The sequence below is a fragment of the Mustela erminea genome, chromosome 3, assembly GCF_009829155.1.
Source record: "Mustela erminea isolate mMusErm1 chromosome 3, mMusErm1.Pri, whole genome shotgun sequence".
Taxonomy (NCBI): Eukaryota; Metazoa; Chordata; class Mammalia; order Carnivora; family Mustelidae; genus Mustela; species Mustela erminea.
The window spans coordinates 132,708,515-132,728,959 of record NC_045616.1 but is presented as its reverse complement, the minus strand read 5'-3'; the positions used below and the strand labels follow the sequence as shown (position 1 = coordinate 132,728,959).

At 37.1% G+C, this 20,445-nt stretch overlaps 1 pseudogene; it reads right to left on the bottom strand.

Moving 5' to 3' along the window:
- LOC116586948 overlaps positions 1 to 20,445 on the bottom strand; it is a 250,271-nt pseudogene that overhangs the window by 116,578 nt on the left and 113,248 nt on the right.

Sequence of the window (20,445 nt, the reverse complement as noted above, 5' to 3'; positions counted from 1 at the left end):
GCCTACTTGTGATCTCTCTCTCTTTGTCAAATAAATAAATAAAATCTTTAAAATAAATAATCTTAGAAGAAGTTTCTCAAATTGTATGAGATACTTATCAAGTATAAATCATGTGATTTTTAGACAATTATTTGTGTGCATTTCACTGTGTGCGTGTGTTTGTATCCATCTGTAGGTGAAGTGAAAGAAGATAAGGCAATCAACCAGTCAGATGACATCTCTACAGTAATTCCCACCTTGTCTTTTATATGCCCTGGAGTTTGGCTGTACTAATGGACAAGCTACCAATAAATGAATACAGCAAACCTGATGGGAATTGCCATGATTAGGTTACAAAAGGTGTGCAGCTTCTATCCTAGGTGCTTTCTCTTTGTCTCTCTTGGATGATTCACTCTGGAGGAAACCAGCTGCCATTTCATGAAACCTGCCATGAAGAGGTCTATGTGAGTGACTCTGGAAGATGATTTTCCTTTGATTGAACTTGAAAATGACTCTAGGCTTGTCCAGCTGCTAACTGAAACCTCCAGAGAAAGCCTGAAGCAACCAGCTATGCCATGTTCAGATTCTTGACCCATAGACACTGTGAGATAATAAACGTTTTTTATTTTAAGCACTTGGTCTTGGGGTAACTTTCTACCTAGCAGTCAATAACCTAATATAACAGATGTATACTCACAACCCAATTGAATCCTCAAAACTAACACTTTATGGAGAGATCCTAATAGTATTTGTATCCAAAGCACTCTATTTAAAATAGATTAAGTAAAAGAAAAAAAATGATTATCTTTTCTTAACATAAAAAGACCAGACACACATTCGGAATTGGTGAGTTAATCTCCATTCTAAATTAGTACTCACTTGATCTACTCATACTTGACATCATTTTCTTTCATCAACTATAGGATCTGCTTAAGAAGTTTCTTAGAATCTGCTATGGACACAGAAACAAGGGTGATTTAGAGGACATAGATATTAGCTGTAAGTCCACTGCAAACTAGCTATGTATCTTTCCTGTATTGTTTAAGGCACCTTCTGTCAGGAAGCCCGGTCAGTTGTACTTCTTGTAATGGCACTATAAAATACTGATGTCTTCTCAACTAGGAGGTACCAAAACATGCTAGGTATTCAAAAGGCTGTCTCATCCAATATCACTCTTACCAATGAGGAATAAAAAATCTAGAGTCATAATATAAAATCAGGACATATGATTACAATGTTCTTACCAGTTTCCTTAGAGTTTCATTAATCAGAGGTGTATCAAGGGTCTCACAGATAAATGGACTGAAATCAAAAACAAAAATTCACAGAAATAGAGATCTGAATGCATAATAAATATGAAAAATACTAAAGGCTCATTTTTAATCAAAGAAATTACAAGTATCCAATGAGAAATAACTCTGGGGGTTCTCTATCAAGTTGGCAATGATTGAAACACATGCCTGAAGCTGCAGTGACACAAGCACCCCACCAGGTTCCCGGGAGCAAAGAGCTCCTGGAGAACTGTTAGGCCATGTGGATCAGCTACCATAAAAAATTCAACACTTTGGGGGCGCCTGAGTGGCTCAGTCAGTTAAGCGTCTGCCTTTGGCTCAGGTCATGATGCCAGAGTCCTGGAATCGAGCCCCGCATCAGACTCTCTGCTCAGCAGGGAGCCTGCTTCTCCCTCTCTGTCTCCCACTCCCCCTGCTTGTGTTCTGTTCCCCCTCTCCCTGTGTCTCTCTCTGTCAAATAAATAAATAAAATCTTTAAAAAAAAAAAATTCAACACTTTGATTCCTGAAGCCCACTTCTAGAAATCTTTCCTAATGATATAATTTGAGATGTATTCAAACATATACGTAAAAAAAAAAAAAAAAAAAAAAAAAAAAAATCATGGGAATGTAATTAGTAATAAAGAAAAAATAGTGGAAGGAAGGAGCCATCTGAATGTCTATGCAGGGAATGATGTATGAAAAATGACAAAACCGATCCATGAAGCATTATGCAGACATTTAAAGAGATGTTTTTGAAGACTATGTAATAGAAGTGGCACCTGGGTGGCTCAGTGGGTTAAACGTCTGCCTTCAGCTCAGGTCATGATCCACGGGTCCTGGAATTGAGTCCTGCATCAGGTTTCCTATGAGCAAGGAGCCTGCTTTTCCCTCTCCTTCTGATTCTCCCCCGGTACTCTCTCTCAAATAAATAAAATCTTAAATAAATAGAGACTATGTAATAGAGATAATAACAGCATATTTTTAAAGATTATTATTTTAAAGACTATATTTTTAACTATGATAAAAATAATAGTGTGAATAAAGTTTCTACCTTATTAATGTTAAGTAAAAATAATAGCATAAAAAATATGTATTATTCTGATTTTATATATATAAAATACTCAAAAGTTATTATCTCTGCTGAGGGATTCTAGGAATTTAATTTTGATTTACAGCATGTTATCTAGATAACCTGGAAAACAATGTTTCCAGTAAAGGAATGCACATTTGTTCTCTCCTCTCATGCTATCTCAACAAGTTTTATGAAAGGAGAGCTCTTCTTGCATTTTCAGGGAGCTGTCGTTTAGTTTGAGTTTCACATCTTGTTTTATTTCCCTGAAATTAACATCGAGGCCAAAACTTAACACTTAGATCAGATCAGCTGTCATAAAACTGGCACACCACCTACTTGGATAAAACTTTTCACTATGCTCATTTTTTTTTTTTTTTAAAAAAGCTTTAGGATTTCTGCAAATTAAAATGCACAAAATAATGGGGAAAATGAAATGAAAATAAGTTATAGAATAGATTCTTTAATTTTCAGCAGAAAAACATGGAGTATGATTAAAGGAATTTGCTAAAAGACAATTTATGACTTGCCTTTCATGTAGCATTTCTGTGAATAACAGCTTTCGGAGAGGAAAGAAATGTGTGTGGATCATTTGCTGTTTGCGAGATACCTGAATTTTATGCATTTGTAGATTGTTGGGATAGAACCATCCAGATGCTTTATTGCTACCCTCATGGTTTTTATTTCAGTGGTAACTCTTGACCTTGCCCCCCCCCAAAATTTCTTATATCTTGAAATTCAAATTCCAAGGTCAACAGAATTGAACAGATTTTTGAAGTACTGAACAGAAAAGGTAGACAGAAGGAGCAGACTACACAATCATGTCATCATCCTGGAAAGCTAGAACCACTTTGTCAGCTTTGGCTAATATCCTCCCCTGTTCAAAAGGAGAAAGAACAGTTATGCAGGAAGAACAGAGTGACCTTGTGCCAGAGTTTCTGAAAAGTAGGATTCAGGCTGTTGACAGTAAGTGGAAACATAGTTATATACCAGAGTGGGAGTCACTAAGAATTTTTTTTTTAATTTATTTATTTATCTGACAGAGAGTACAAGTAGGCAGAGCAGTAGGCAGAGGGAGAAGCAGACTCCCCGCCGAGCAGGGAGTCTGATGCAGGTCTCGATCCCAGGACTCTGGGATCATGACCCAAGCCGAAGGCAGTCGCTTAACAGACTGAGCCACCCAGGCACCCCTCACTAAGAACTTTTAAAGGAAAGATTATTGTATTGCTGGAAAGCAACAGCAACAATCATAACAAAAAGCAAGTGATAATCTCAAAAAGAGTTAAAAGGAAAGAGAGAGAAAATAAAAGCAAGAATATAAATAAAATATTCTTCAAAATAAAATAAAATAAAAGCAAGAAAACATTTTATGAAAGATAAAAGGGTCACAAAGGTGAGTTTTTGCTGTTTTCCTTTCTGGTCAAGTCTTCTCATGAATGAATGAGGTCATGATGAAGTCACATTTGATTGACTTTTTCTCTGATTTCCAAAGACAAGAAAGAGCTGGTAAAGCTTAGAAAGCTATCAACCCAAATGGAGGGCATGCCCAATGATGGAAATTTTGCTTTTAAAAAATGAAATGGATTTGGAGGGAAACAATGAACATTCTAGAACACTGAGAAAGGAAGGAATTCAGGATATATTCTGAGGTTCACAAATGATGTATTATTGACAAGTCATTCTGAGCATAGATAGCACACACACAATTTTTTTCAAAAAAAGATTCTATTTGTTTGACAGAGAGAAAGAGAGAGCCAGAGAGCACAAGCGGTGTGTGGGGGGTGGCAGCAGAGGTGGGGGGGGAGGCAGCAGAGGGAGCTGGAGAAGCAGGCTTCCCACTGAACAGGGAGACCAATGTAGGGTTCAATCCCAGGACTCTGAGATCATGAAATGAGCCAAAGGCAGATGCTCAATCCACTGGGCCAGCCACCCAGGTGCTCCCTGACACAATTTGACTGCTAACCAGGGATTAAACCACCTAACTTACTCAACTCATAGAAAAGGACTTGAATACAGGTAGTTTATTTGCAAGGTGATCTGAGAAAGTAAAAAGTAGGACTAAAAAGGTAGGAAGAATGAGACACAGAGGGGGAAAAACACAACAAAATATTTAGATATGTTGTCAAGGCTACTGCTACATGCATTGGTAGCCCTCTGTGTTTTTGTTTGTTTTGTTTTGCTTTTCTGGGTTTTGGTTTGTTTTTTGGGGGGCTGTCTTGGTTTGGTTTTTTGTTTGTTTGTTTGTTTTGGCTTTGTCTTAGAAAACCTTCCAGAGACTTGGAGAAGTGAACACAATATTTCTCATAAATGTCCATCCAAAGGATTGGCACTAGGGCATTTATTTAGACGCTGACTTCTGTGTGCGATTTTTTAAAGGATAGCTCCAGCGGGTGTTAATTCGCTCACATGTGCTGAGTGTGTGTGCTCCACAGCATCAGAAAAGGCCTTAGTGGAGCAGGTCCATGAGGTCAGATTATCATCATCCATAGCTGGTCCATCACAGATGCAGACGTGAGCAAAGTCACCCAAACATGAGCTACATAGTGTTCATGCCCTCTACATCCTCACTCCTACCCTCTGCTGTGCGCCATACAGGCGAGTGAATAGTACACATGACTTAATACAGGGCCAACTCAACGGTGCAAGCCAAAGAGGCCTTTGAGCTGGGGCGGCAGTAAACTGTTCTTTAAAAATATATGTTCAATCACAAAAGTCCCAAAAAATGACGCTAGTTTTACTTAGAGGTAGGAGATAAAAGAAACTTAGACTGACATTTCCAAAATGCAACCAAATGGTGGGGGAGTCAGATGAGTCCGTTAGTGTAGAAGTTTACAGTGGAAATTCTTGAAGGCAAACATTGTCTCATTCATCTTTGTAACCATCAGTACCTAACAACCTGCATTATAATAGCATGTGTTCAAAATGCTAATAATTAAACAAAGGGTGATTTGAACACACTATGTCTTGAAAGTGAATTATGATGACTTCACTATAGTTCATTCCTCCATCCAAGCACTAACCATGTTACATTTTAAATACTTCTTTGTCTCTTTCTTTCCACTAGATTATAAGCTTATTAACAGCAAAATGTATCTCATGTTTGTATTCTTAACACACAGCCCACTGTATCTTGCTTTATGACCTCTTAATAAATATTAATGAGTTCATGTTTGAGATTTGTTCTTGGAGATTTCTTTATTTGATAAAGGTGTTGCTTTCCCCCCAAAATATTTTTTTCATATCAATGCTCAAATAACTTTACAAATGTTGTCATCTAGTATATTTAATATAAAGCACAACATTTCAGACTATACATATTAAATGAGTTTCAGTCAGGATCAGATCAATGTCAGGATATTACAAAATTCTGTGTGTTTCAATATGATCACCATTAGTCAAATATGGATATTCACATTTTAAATTAATTAAGATTAAATATAATTAATTCAGGACTTCAGTCACATATTTCAAATGTTCAACAACAACATGTAACTAATGGTACCCTACTATACACCACAGATTATGAAACATTTCTTCTATCATGGCAAAAAGTTGTACTGGACAGTACTATCATAGAATCTGGTGCACACACACACACACGCACATACACATGCACTCACAAACTGAGCTTCTAAGGATGGACTGTGTAATTCTGAGGTAGATCTGGGTGTTGGTCCCGTACATCCCCCAAATAAATCTCTTTTGTCCACATGTTGGCCAGTGAGCCTGAACATCCCAGCCCCACCTATTAGCCTCCCTGAAGATCTGACACAGAAAGCAGAGAATGGGGCAAAGGTGAGGTCTGCAGGCCTGGATGCTCACAAAAGAGGATTTCTCCTCTTAACCCCTGTCTGAAGAATAGTATCACCTCTGGTAAATTCTTTTCAGTGCTTTCAGAAAACTGAGAGCTAAGTCCCTAAGACAATCTCCCTATTTATATTCAGTGACACATAAAGGGAAACTCGTCAATAGATACTTGCTGTACAGAACTTGTAAGTAATATTAATAACTCTGAACACACTCTCTGATGCTTTTTTCTCTGTGATTCTGAGGTTATCCAGTGGTGTTCATTCCAGCAGTAAATACCATGCTAAACTATGTGAACTCTGAATGTCATCTGCTAAACTTACATTTTTAAAAAATTACAGTTCAAGGGAGCCTGGGTGGCTCAGTGGGTTAGGGCCTCTGCCTTCTGCTCAGGATCAAGCCCCGCATCCATCCGGCTCTCTGCTCAGCAGGGAGCCTGCTTCCCTTCCTCTCTCTCTGCCTGCCTCTCTGCCTACTTGTGATCTGTCTGTCAAATAAATAAATAAAATCTTTTTAAAAAAAATTACAGTTCACTAATGTTCCTTGATTTCTTTGAGTATATGCTGTGCTTAGGTTGAGTTTTGTGTTAAGATATTTAAACTCAAGTGACCTCTAGCTTAACCCTCAGAGTCCTAAAGCAACTGTTGAAAGACAAGAAATGTCAGGCTCAGTACACCATTTTCCTCCTGGTGCTTGAATGCTGTAAAACCACATGGTGTTTATGTACTAGGGGTCAAGACATGTTTCCTTTAGTTGGATAAAGTAGCTGTGATGATCAAGTCAGTATTATTTCAAAGTGGCATGAAGACAGTGCCTATCCCCTGCTGAAGACAAAACTTTTTTTTTTTTTCCTTAGCGTAGCCAAAAACTATAATATACCCAGAACATTGGGCACCTGAGTTGCTTAGCCGGTTAAACATCCAACTCTTGATTTTGGCTCAGGTCATGATCTCAGGGTTGTGAGATCGGCCCTGTGTCAGGCTGTGCTGGACATGGAGCCTCCTTAAGATACTCTCTCTCTCTCCCTCTGCCCCACTCCACCTTCCAAAAAAAATCCAGAACACTTTTGGTAAACCCTAGAGCCACACTGTGGTGAGTGAAGCCCTGTATGTAAATATAAATGAACCATCTTGTGCTTTGTCCTCATGTGTTCCCAAACAACTTGTGTTTATTTCACTTTAACCAACATTTAGATGCTATTTTCAAGATATAGGCAGCATTTAAGAATGGGAATTTTATTAAGTCAAATAATTCTTTTGTTGGAAGTTATAAGAACTCTATTTCCTTACATTTTGTTTTGTTTTGTTTTGTTTCATTTCTGGTGAGTGAGTGAATGAGTGTGTGTGCGTGTGTGTGTGTGTGTGTGTGTGTGCACATACGAGCTCTTTAATTAGAGCTATCATACTGTTTCTGTCCATTCTTACAATTCTATGCTCCTCTGGTCTTCCCTTCTAGGAAATCATTTTAAAATTCACATCATTTTGGACACCTTTTTTGACTTAACAACTTGAACTTTGATCAAATCCTTAATTCACTTGGCTGAAGAAATTTCTGTGAACGAGTGAGACATTCACTGAGCTTGGTCCATGCATCTGTTTCTGTATTCCATACAAACATATCTACCACAAAACTTATCAGGGCATAATCAGATAATGATCATACAATATTTAAAAGATCATATGTATGGGGAACCTGCGTGGCATGCTAGATTAAGTGTCCACTTCTTGGTTTCAGCTCAGGTCACAATGATGGGCTCTGTGCTCAGCAGAGTCCACACAGAACTCTCTCTCCTCTCCTTCTGTCCCACCCCCGCACTTAGTTTCTCTCTCTAAAATAAGTAAATCAAAGCTTTAAAATAAATAAATAAATAAATAATAAAGTGGTATGCATAATATCTAATAATTCCAATTATCAGCAAGTCACCAATACAGGACATAAACAACAAAAGACACGTATGAGCAATAAAAGCTTCTTAAGATCATTTTAACCTAATGCACAACTTCTGTTTCCAATACATAAGTTCGAGAGTTTTTACCTCAGATGGATGTAGGACAGAACAAAATTTGAGAATTACAATTTATAAAGATCATTGGGGAAAATACTAAGAAAAAATTAAAATGCACCAATTCACATACACATTTGTGAATTCCTATAGTTATCCTTTTGGAAAAATGAAGCACTAAAAATATGATCTAAAGGACTGGTGCTTTTAAAAAGTGGATTGTGAACAGTAAACTGCAATACTGAACCAATCACTTATCATGACTTATGACCAATACTATAGAACCCCCAAAAGTGTGTGGAGTATTTTTATTGTTTTTGACTTTCTATCATGTAAACATCAGTGCTTATTTTATTTGTAATCTTCTGACTGGATTAGAGTTATCTAGAATGAAATTCTACCTAACTAAAGGAGGGTAGCTCAGCAATGTCTCTTCTCGATCTTAGAGTGACATTATTCTGGATAGTTTCCTTCACATGCGGCCCACACTTAGTGGAAGCAGGGAATAAAGAAGGACACAGGTGTTGGCAATACCATAATGAGAGTAAAAGCACCCCAGCCTAATTACAGACACCCTGTAAACCAAGAATGCCTCATGACCAGGAGGATACATCATATTGTTGTAAAAAAAAAAAAAAAAGACTGTAAATCTCAATTTCTCTCTGGAACTGTTGTGATAAAAGGTGATCTCTCTTCAAGCTCTATCTTAGGAACAAAGTGAAGCACTCAGATCAAAAGTATGGCTACAGACTAATGATATCCCCATTCAGTGAATGACCCTAAAAGTTGTTCTAATGTGTTTCAATTTTCAGACACATTCTTTTTACTTTCATACTACCTGAAATTTCTGTTTTGACTGTTGTAAAGTATATTTTCTACTAGGAAAAATAAAACTGTGAGACTCCCTTCTTTTCAATAAGTTCTGGTAATGGTGAGTACTCTTTTCAGGTTTTGACTGTGAGTATGAAAAATTCTAGATCCTAAACTTAAATTTCTCACTTTTTCTGTCCTACAGATTGCTTAACACTTCTGGACCACAGATTTCTGATCTCTGAAGTGAGGGTAGAGGTTTAAATTCTTTCCAGCTCTACTTTCTATTATTTCTACTTATATTTTAAACAGCATCTTCATCTGCTCTGCAATATTGATTCCCAACCGAAATTATATAAACATTGCAACTATCATATGGTTCCAGTCATATGTGGACATAAGGAATAGCACCTTAGGAGAAGAGAGGGAAAACTGAAGGGAAAGAAATCAGAGAGGGAGACAAACCATGAGAGACTCTGGACTCCTGGAAACAAACTGAGGGTTTCAGAACGGAGGGGACTGAGGGGATAGGGTAGCCAGGTGATAGGTATTAAGGAGGGCATATGTGGTGATGAGCACTGGGTGTTAGACACATTGAACAACACAGCAAGAACTAATGATGTACTATATGTTGGCTAACTGAACATAATAGAAAGATAAAAATAATAAAATCTAATGAAGACTTTAAAAAAAATTGCAGCACTGCCATCAGGAAGTCCAGTATGAGCACAATGATGGCTCTTTAGGACTGAGTTCTTATTTCACTGACTTACCATTACCTGTTTAGACTCACTGTGTCTGATGTAAGGTAGTAGCCAATGGGTCAAGTAAAAACTGCTGGAACAGGAGTACTGGGTGGCTCAGTGGGTTAAGCATCAGCTCGGGTCATGATCTAAGGGTTCTGGGATAGAGTCCTGCATCAAGTTCCTTGCTCAGCGAGGAACCTACTTCTCCCTCTGCCGGCCTCTCTCCTTACTTGTGCACTTGCTCTTGCTCGCTCTCTCTCTCTCTGATAAATAAATAAATAAATAATTTTTTAAAAAACCTGTTGGAATAACTGAGTAATGTTTCAGTCTTCAGTCGGAAAGTTGCCTTATAACCTATCAACTCAATGTTACATCTGGAAACAAAATAGTTTTCGCATGGAGTGATTCAGAATTTTAAGTTTGGTCTTGTATCAATTCAATTGGGTAAACTGCTGAACACATACAGTAGTTTGGACTATTGTTCAAAAAAAAAAGAAAAAAACAACTCATTCTACCTCTTCTTTTCACAGTGGTTAGGGTATAAGGTATACTTCTCTGACCTGGTAATGTTAGGCTTGGCCATAAGACCTGCTTCGGTCAATGGAATGTTAGGCATGACATAAGTAGAGCCCTCAAATAAATTTGCATGACTTGACTTAACTTTGAACCCCCGGAACCAGCAATGGGAAGTGAATGTCCTAGACAGCCATTGCTTGCAGCCTGGGGTCCAGAAGAAAACATATGAGCAAGAGAACTAAACCCAAGCCATAGTCTGGCATAAACTCATCCAACCTGCATTCTTCAGCAGTGCCACCTTGCTGAATAAAGTCTAAAACAAAACAAAACAAAACAACAAAACAAAAAACAAAACAAAACAAAAAAATACACTATTGCTGTAAGCCATTGTTTTATTTTGTTGTTGTTATTTTAGTTTTAATGAATCTACTTCCTTTATTGCAATAACCACTGTAAAAAGCAGCAACTGCAATACTCAATGTTAAAACAGGCAAACTTTTTTTTTTTTAATTGGTTTGTTATTAAACATTATTGTGGCAATACCTGATCAACAATGTGGTTTTGAAGCATGGCTATGCCTCTCATCGTCAGGGCAGGAATTAGGCACCCTGGCCTTTAGTACAGCTACTAAGAAAATAGGTTTCCAAAAACAAATGTGTTTTAACCCAGAAAGAGACCAGGAACAAAATGAGGGGGAAAAGGTAAACTGAAAAGTACTCAAGTGACAGTAAGATATCCCGGCAGTCCAAAGACCAGGACAGGAGTCCCTGCCCCGTATTATCACCATTAACCTTATCATCGCAGCAAATCAATACATTTTTCTGAAGCTCATTCCTTAGTTTTTTCATGTATAAAGTGAATTAGACTTTGCCACCAACCTCACAACTTTTACAAAAATAAACGTACCATAGGTGTAAATCTAAAAACATAAAACCATATACCTTCTAGAAGAAAACATCTGAGGAAATCTTTACAACCTTGGTTTAGGCAAACTATTTTTAAATGATAAAATCTATTAAAAATAACAAATAAAAACTTTTGCTCTACAAAAGATAATGTTAAAGGAATGAAGAAAATCACACACTAGGAAAGAGAATTTGCAAATCACATCTCTGACAAAGTTCTTAAGTGCAGAATACATAAAGAACTCTCAAACTCAACAATAAGAAAACAAACAACCTGATATAAAAGTAAGAAAAAGAGGGGTGTCTGGGTGGCGTAGTAGGTTAAGTGTCCAACTCTTGGTTTTGACTCAAATCATGATCTCATGGGTCTTGAGACTGAACCCCGAGTCAGGCTCCAAGCTCAGCAGGGAGTCTGCATAAAGATTCTTTCCCTCTGCCCTTCCCCAACTTTCTCAAATAAATAAATAAATCTTTTTAAAAAGTAGGTAAGAGATCAAAACAGATACAGAGATGGCCAATAAACACATGAAAGTTGTTCAGCCTCATTAGTCACTAGAAAAACACAAATTAAAACCACAATAGAATACCATAACTATGAGAATGGCTAAAATTAAAAAAAAAAAACAAAAACAACCTTGATAACAAATACAATAAGGATAAGGAGTAACTGGAACTTACACATTATTCTTAGGAATGAAAAAATGATTCAATCACCTGGGAAAACAGTTTGGCAGCTTGTTATAAAGTTAAACATATACTTAGCATATGATTCAGCCAACCTATTCCATAAAAATTGATGTTCACACAAAAATCTATACACAAATACTAACAGCTATTTTATTAAATCATCAAAAACTAGAAACATCCTAGATGTTACTCAACCAGATGTTCTTCATGGTACATCTATAAGATGAAACACTATTCAGTAACAAAAGGAACAAAACTATTGATTTATCAACAAATGGAAGAATTCCAAATATGTCTTGCAAAGTATAAGAAACCAGTCACAATATACTACATATTCTGTTGTTTCATATATGAGATGTTCTGAGAAAAGGCAAAACTACAGGGACAGAGAACAGAAAAATGGTTGCCAGGTGTTAGAGGGTGGGTGAAGGGTTAACATGATGGAATTCTGGGAGTGATGGAATTGTTCTGTATCACACTCATGGTGGTGGATACAAACACTTCCCTTTACTCTTTGGATCTTGATCTGTATGCCTATGTAGTCAGCCTCCAAGATCTCTCCAAGAATCCCTGCCTTCTGCTATTTGCACCCTTGTTTAATCTCCTCCTACACTGTACCAGGGCCAGTCTCTGTAACCAACAGCACTTGAGAGGAAGTGATGATATATCACCCCCAAGATCAGATTATAAAAAAACTGAAGAGTTTCAATGAACATTTATTGAACATGATACCAGACATTGAACTGCATGTCAAAACACAGAGATTTAAGTAACATTGTTCAGACCCTCAGGGAACTCCCCTTCTAGTGACGTAATGAAGAAGATCCACTACAGCATGCTGGGTGCTACAGAAAGACTGGGAGGTGAAGGGAAACGGCCTGGCAGAGAGAGATCCCAGCTGGCTCCTAAAACACATAAAGGATGTTAGTTAGACAGAGGATAGAGGTCATAGATGAAAACAGAGGGAACACACTGTCCTGGAAAATTGCAACTAGTTCAGCGTATCTGTGGAATTAGGGTAAGAAGAGAAGTTTGGAAATAGAAGCAGCAAAAGACAGTAGGGACAAGTCACAGAAGTCCTCCTATGCCAAGTGGTTTGAATTTACTTTTTTTTTTCCTGAAGCTGATAGAGAAGTGTCTAAGAAACATATATTTTTAAGTAGAATTACATAGATTACATTTTTGAACATTTTAAATAGAAAATATAATGGTCAGATATTTGTACATAATGTAAAACAATCACCAATCACCACAGTAAGTTAATTAATATGTCACTATAGTTACAGAATTTTTTTCTTATGATGAATACTTTTAAGATCTACTGCCTTAGCAAATTTCAAGTATGCAAAACAGTATTGTTAACTATAGTCACCATACGATCCATTACACCCCTATGACTTATTTATTTTATAGCTGAAAGTTCGTAGTTTTTGACTCCCCTCACACATTGTGCCCACCCCACACCTTACCTCTGGTAATCACCAATCTGTATCTCTGTATCTATGAACTTGATTTTGGTTTTTAGGGGTTTTTTTGATGCCACATATAAGATCATATAGTATTTGTCTTTCTCTGACTTATTTCACTCTGCATAATGCCCTCTAAGTTCATTCATGTTGTCACAAATGGTAAGATTTCATTCTTTCATTGAGATGAAAAGATGCCATGTCTCCAGAGCAAAGCCTAGAAAGAGCTGACGATCATCTGCTGCCAGACACGAAAACCTCTTCATGAGAACACTTGGGGAGAAGTTCTGTCTCAGTCCTTAGTACCATTCCTGAGGAACTGATACATTTTATGGTGACTTTTGTGACTCTTAACTATGGCAGCTGAAAAATTCAGGTCCAAATTTAGAGCCTATTTCTATGACATAGAGACTACTATGCATTTCTAAACACTGCTTTAGCTGCATTTAGATTCATCTTACTATCCCATGCTTTTCCTTCCATCCTGCTGTGTCTATCTTTATCATCCTTTGATGGGGAATATATTTCTTTAAGCCCCCCGAATTCCTTTTGGAAACTTGAAATAGAAATAAATAAATATATTAGCAAACAAACAGACAAACATGAATCTCAAGTGTTTTAATGTTGACCTCTTAATAACATCCTATTTTGCCAAGATAAAATAGTTTTTAAGATTCGGTATGGCAAATCTTAGAGACTATGTAAATGTTGTTATTATAGATTTCCTTCACTACTAAGTGACTTATATTACTTCTCAGTTTTTTATTAAGTGTCAAATCATAGTCTTTCCCTTAAGATGGACCGATGTTAGCATAATTTTACAAGAGAAAATAGTTCTTATTGATAGCTATAGATAAATCTAAGAAAAAAAATCTATCTTCTCCTTGATCTAATAAGAACTATAATTATGCATATTCTCGACTAGACGGGGATATGTTTTGTATGAAAAAGGATTAGAAGAAAAGGCAATAAACTATACTCAAGGCTCATTTTATCACAGTGAAAGTTGAGTCACCCAGATCACACAAATATTTTAATTTTTATAATGCAGAGTACTAGAGAACCTAAACATTTTGACCAAAAAGTTCTTTTAATTAAAAAAAAAAAAAAATAGGAGGGGCACCTGAGTGGCTCAGTCGTTAAGCATCTGCCTTCAGCTCAGGTCATCATCCCAGGGTTTTGGGATCAAACCCTGAATCAGGCTCCTCACTCAGGGGGAAGCCTGCTTCTCCCTCTCTCACTCCCCCTGCTTGTGATCCCTCTCTCACTGTGTCTCTCTGTGTCAAATAAATAAATAAAACCTTAAAAAAAAGTGAGGGGGGGATATAGAAGATAAAGACTTCCTGAAATTCCAATCCCAATCCTCCAAGTAATTAGAGAAAACATGCCTAATCTGATCAAAGTCCTCAGCTAGTACTAACATAAATGAATAAGTGAATTTAAGTTAATATTTTAATAAAAATATATACCATTAAAGCCAAGATAAAAGTTATCTCAAAAAACATCCTAGTACCATAATATCTGAGATTGGTATCTTTTTGTTTTTCTATTTGAAGGGTATATAGGAAAGATGCCTGGTGTTCAGAGCAAAGCCTAGAAAGGGAGGTACTTGTGATTTATCTCCAAGAAAGAACCGGTGATGGTAGAATCAAAGTTCAGCTGATATGCTAGGTTAAGAAAGAATAATGAATACAGTTTTGCTACTGACTTAATAACAGCAAAGCACAGTCTAGATTTCTACGACAAGGATTAGGAACATTTATCTTTAAGTCATACAAGGTTTGCTCACCTGCAAGTTTTAGGGCATCTTGAAATATGATTCTTCCAGAGAACTGATCTTTATCATATTTCTATAGAAAAACCAGATGTACAGAGTTTAAGTTTCCTCCAAAGGAAATAAAAATGAGTCAGCACTTGAGACACAAAAAGGGTTTAAGACTCTGCACCCCAAGATGCTAGGACTCATTACTGTACCTGACTTCCTGTGCTAGAAGAAAACCAGCTGGACTAGTGTTTGACCCTGTACCTCCTTTAAAGAACACAAGTAGGTTCCCTGGGGTTATCAGCCTCCTGATTTCCCAGAAATTTTGGCTGAACCTGAGACCCAGAAATGGGAACTGGCATGTTTGGAGTTCTATCCAGTTTTCTTCTCTGTCTGCTGCTTTCTGTTCTGACACTAAAAGGTACTCACTCCCCTGCTGACATCAGTGATATCCAACAGCATGCTTGTCTGTGCTCAAAGTGAACGAAGTTTCCATGAGGCAACTGTCTGTTCATTTGGAGATAGCACATTCTTATAATCTAGATTAAGGCATCCTCATGGAAAAAACTCTAGCCTAAAAATCACAGAGCTTCAGCTGCAGTCCTAGCTTTTACCCTAGACTGGGACAAGTTACTTGACCTACAAGAGTTTCAACTTTTCATTGTAATTCTGAGGAAACTGGAGTAAATCAGACATCTTGAACTAACAGTTCATGGACTTGTGGAGGTGGTAGTGAGGGGAAGAGAGCTGCAAATATTTGGAAATGTTGTAGAAATTTTAAGTTGTGGGGTTTTTTTCTAAGAAGCTTTCATTGGATTTCTACAGAGGGGTTGTGACCTAAAATTCTTGAAGACCACTGGGCTAAAATACTTTTATTCTATAAACTATATTAAACATATCCAAAGCATTATGCTAGGTGCATGGGAAACACGAGATGAGTGAGGCCAAGTACTGGAATCATCAAAATCAAATGCATGATATGTTAATGCCGTAAGAGAGCAGACTGTAATAAGTTTTTAAAGAAATGAGAGACTATAGCTGTCTGGAGATGAGGAAGTAGGAATTAGGGAAGATTTCAGGAAACATAGTACTTATTTGTTCATGCTAAGGAAGCAAAGCATCTTAAGGAGAGGGAATAGCATAATCCAAACACAGAGTCCAAAAAACCTATGGCTTGTGAAGCAGCAGCCTGCAGTTGGACATGTTTGGTTAGGAGACCCGGGTGTGGGGAGAAAAGAATGAGAGGAATAAATCAGAAAGCTAAACAATGTAAGGATCTAAAAAATAAAAATAACATAGGCACAAGAAAATGGGGTCCTAGCTAAGACTTATGGTAGGTCTACCCCATGGTTGTGTCTCTCAGTCAGAGGCTTTTGATTTTGTGGAAATATCTCCTTTGCTTCCACTAGTGGGGAACAACTTACTCCTCATATTCTCCAGAATTACTATGTATCTATGGCTATAAACTATGTTGTTGTCTTCATTTATGTCTATAGTTGATTCTCATTATTCATAGTAACTACGGTCTATAAAGTGACTACAAACACTGAATTAGAAAATACTGAACCATTACTCCCAAGGCAAATACAGAGTTGGGTTCCAGCAAGCCTCTGGTCAAATTTTCTTCAGCCAATCTTGTTTTCTGTATCTTTCTTTTTAAAGACACCTTTTGAAATGTGTATTGTTGACTCATTAACATTGAGCTCATAGCCAACAGCATTTTAATTCATGCCTGAATGAAGCTGATCTAACAAACGTATTTTGTCCATAAGGCACACCATACCCTTCTTTGCTTAGGGACACTGGGTAGCATGTTAGCACTTTAGTTGGAGACAGATACAAACAACACAACCACAACAAAAAGCACAAAACTGCAAAACCAGGACACTAAATACATTGTGGAAGGATACTTGTTTACAGTTTGAGTTGAAACAAGAAGGCAATGCATGCATCAGGCCATTCAAATTTGTTGCCACTCTGCACATTTTGGTCAATGGAGGCAGAAGGGCCAGAAAATTTGATTTTGGATTACAAACAAATTCTAGTGAGTAGGTAAATCTGCAAATACGGAATCTGTGAAGAAAGCCAACTCTGTCTATGTATACATAGATATTATTCTTGCTTCTTAACAGAACTACTAAATAGGAAATTGTGTGCATTGTAAATGATGATGGTATTTGGTTGTTTTCTAAATACTCTTATTATTGTTGGGACAGTCATTTTTGCTATCAGTCTTCTAGATTCAGCAATGTTTTATATCCACACAAGAAACAGGTCCATCTCTCAAGGATAGACTCTCATTAACCAGCCCACCACAGACAACTAAATTCAGAAAACCAAGATATTTCTGTATGTACAAAACTATCCAGTATATTTCTTTGTACAAAAGCTGGTATATTTGTGTATGTACAAACTACCTGTAATCCTTTAGCTAGTACATTCTTTTTCCAGAAGCTATTCCACATGGCAGACTAAATAATACTCTGAGAGGTAGTTTGGGAAGGCTGGAACTTGAGAATTCTAGTTATGTGATTTGACTGTTTACTAGTATCAAGCCAAAGGAGCCAGGCCCTTAGCGCAATGAAGAGTTAAGTATTGGTAAACATAAAGGAATGAGCTGTGGATAAAGTTACCCAAGTTCTTGCTTGGCTATGATAACCCAGATTTTTCACTAGAATAAGACAGACAAGCATTTTTGCAGCAGTATCTTAGGAAAACAGGCTTGTTTTAAAATCACACTCACATCTCCAATTTCATAAGCTAACCTTTTTCTCAGAGAAGGTCCATAGAGAAAAAATAAAATCATTCTTTGCTACTTGACCCAAGGAAGAAGATCCATCAACTAACATGGAGAAAATGAGGGTGAGTCAGGAAGAGATGAGTTAAAAGAGAATCTGGTGGCAAAGTTCTAGATTCGGGTACTTATGACTGTCCATTCCCTCCAGACTTCTACCGGTGATAGGCAGGTGGCATCAGGAGTGACTATTATTCCCTCACCCTTTCACCTAGCCCTACCACTCTTGCCTGGAAAACATAGCCCAATACACATGTCTCTCTATTCCTTACTCTTGGCACTCCAGCCATGCCGAATGCCTTTCTTCTTGATGATCCAAGCTCTCTTCTTCCCATAATTCTCTCTACTTGAAAGGATGGCCTATTAGTCGCTCAGTGAATGACTAATCACTTTCCCTCACTTTCCTTTAAGGACCCACCTTAAATGTCTTCTCCTCAATTAGGCCTCTTTTGTCTTACCTGTCTGATCCTAAGTGGCCTTTGCTAGGTCCTGACTTTTCATTTCCTTCCTATACTTCTATAGGCTGTAGTCTTGCTTATTTAGATTTTCACATGGTCAATCATCTAGCTCCATCCCCTAGCATGTAAACACCATGAGAGCTAAGAACACACTTCTTCTTTTACCACTAAACCCCACAAATCAGGAAGTGTTGGCCTCAAATCAGATATTCACTATTTATTGAATGAATGAATATAAAGTGTTCCTAAGTCACTCATTTTTCTTAATTATCCTATGAAATAAAGATAAATTAGGGAAATCAAAGTTTATAATTACAATTTCAACCCCTGGTTGATTTTCATGGCTTTTCAAATTGAGGTCAGGAAAGTTCAGTACATAATTCTAATTGTGCTGGTAAATATAGGAAATAAGCTGTTGATGCCAGCTCTCCAAAGACCACCAACACAATCTGTTGATAAGACAAAGTTGAGTTCGCACTATTGCCATATTCAAGTCTCCACAGAGTTTTGTTGGTGGCTTGAAGAATAAGATTGGAATTTATTAAGAACTGGCAATTTTGTGTAAGGTGGGCCTTTCAATGGAAAAGTGGTGAAGAGAACTTGAGTGGGATTGGGTAAGAAGTGGACAACACTTCATGACCGATGGAAACACAAAAAGGAGGATTTTAACAAGGGTTTCAAAGAATAGTAATGTGGACACTAAGGGGTCTTTTTTGGGAGTAGAGGGTTTAAATTTCAGTCCTCATTTTCCAAGCAGTGTGGGTGGGAGTAGATGATTTTGATTCTCAGGGGGAATGAAGTTTGGTTCATGGTAATTCCCTCTGGATCCCAGTTTCCCACAACCAAACCAAAGCAAAGGTTTAGGAACTAAATGGATTACCTTTCCTCAACCACCAAAAGTATACATTTTTAAAACAAGTTTCCAGGAAGTACTTTGCATATTTAATCTGAAGTAGGATGATTTTAAATGGGCAGGAAATATGGACTCCATTCAAATCAGTGCTGTTTCTGAGGCACCCTGAGGATAGCCACTTGCAATAAATTAGTAAAAAGAATTCCATTTATACATATTGATCTTTAGTACAGTCAGAAAAAATAATGTATGCAACTTAAAAATGTTTCCTTGCATTTTTAGGTATAACAATAAAACACAAAACTTCTGAAGCAATGTAATAAATGTATAAATAATCTGCTTAATATGAGACTTACTCTACATGTACCTTCTAGTACCTAATATGGGTCAGATATTTTGTACTGTACGGAATGACTTTTGATCCAATAGCTTAGTGAAGGCAATCAAATAATAATACAGTTTGACTTCTCTTCTCCCCTTAAAAATAACATTATGGAGCAAGTATATCAAAACCTCAATCAGATATTTTTAAGTTATTTGCAGTTATAAATTAGGATATTCAAACTTCCAAGTCAAAAGGTCTCACTAAATATTTTTCCAGGCACCCATAAATCCTCTCAAGATTAGAATAATTTAGGCAAACCACATGATGTAGCCATTTCTGAAGGCAAAATCAGTCAAATATTGCAATTTCATATCATACACTTTAATAGAATTGATAGGTGAGATCTTAAAAGTTATATAGTGCAATAATTTAATATTAATTTTTAATATACATAATATACATGATACATTACATTTTTCTGCCAATTAATGAGTTAAAAGTTGTTATTGGGGGATGCCTGGGTGGCTCAGTTGGTTAAGCAGCTGCCTTCAGCTCAGGTCATGATCCCAACATCCTGGGATCGAGTCCCACATCAGGCTCCTTGCTCAGCGGGGAGCCTGCTTCTCCCTCTGCCTCTGCCTGCCATTTCGTCTGCCTGTGCTCGCTCTCTCCCCCTCTCTCTCTCTGATAAATAAATATTATCTTTAAAAAAAAAAAAAAGTTGTTACTGGAGCCCTCTGTTTTGCTGCAGTACTCTACATATTTTTCTTAGAAATGAACTATTTGTGCATATCAGGTTTTGTAACTTTAACACACAGTTATGTGAGAAATGTTACTGGAGAAATAGATAAGCCACTTTTGAGGTACTGTCATATATCTTGGAATGAATGACCTAAAATTCATATTAACCATTGTCGCTGTAAAGTTACAAAGTCAAAATTGGAAGGTTTTAGTCAATATTGAGTTTTCCTTTCCAAAGAGATCTTCTATTTA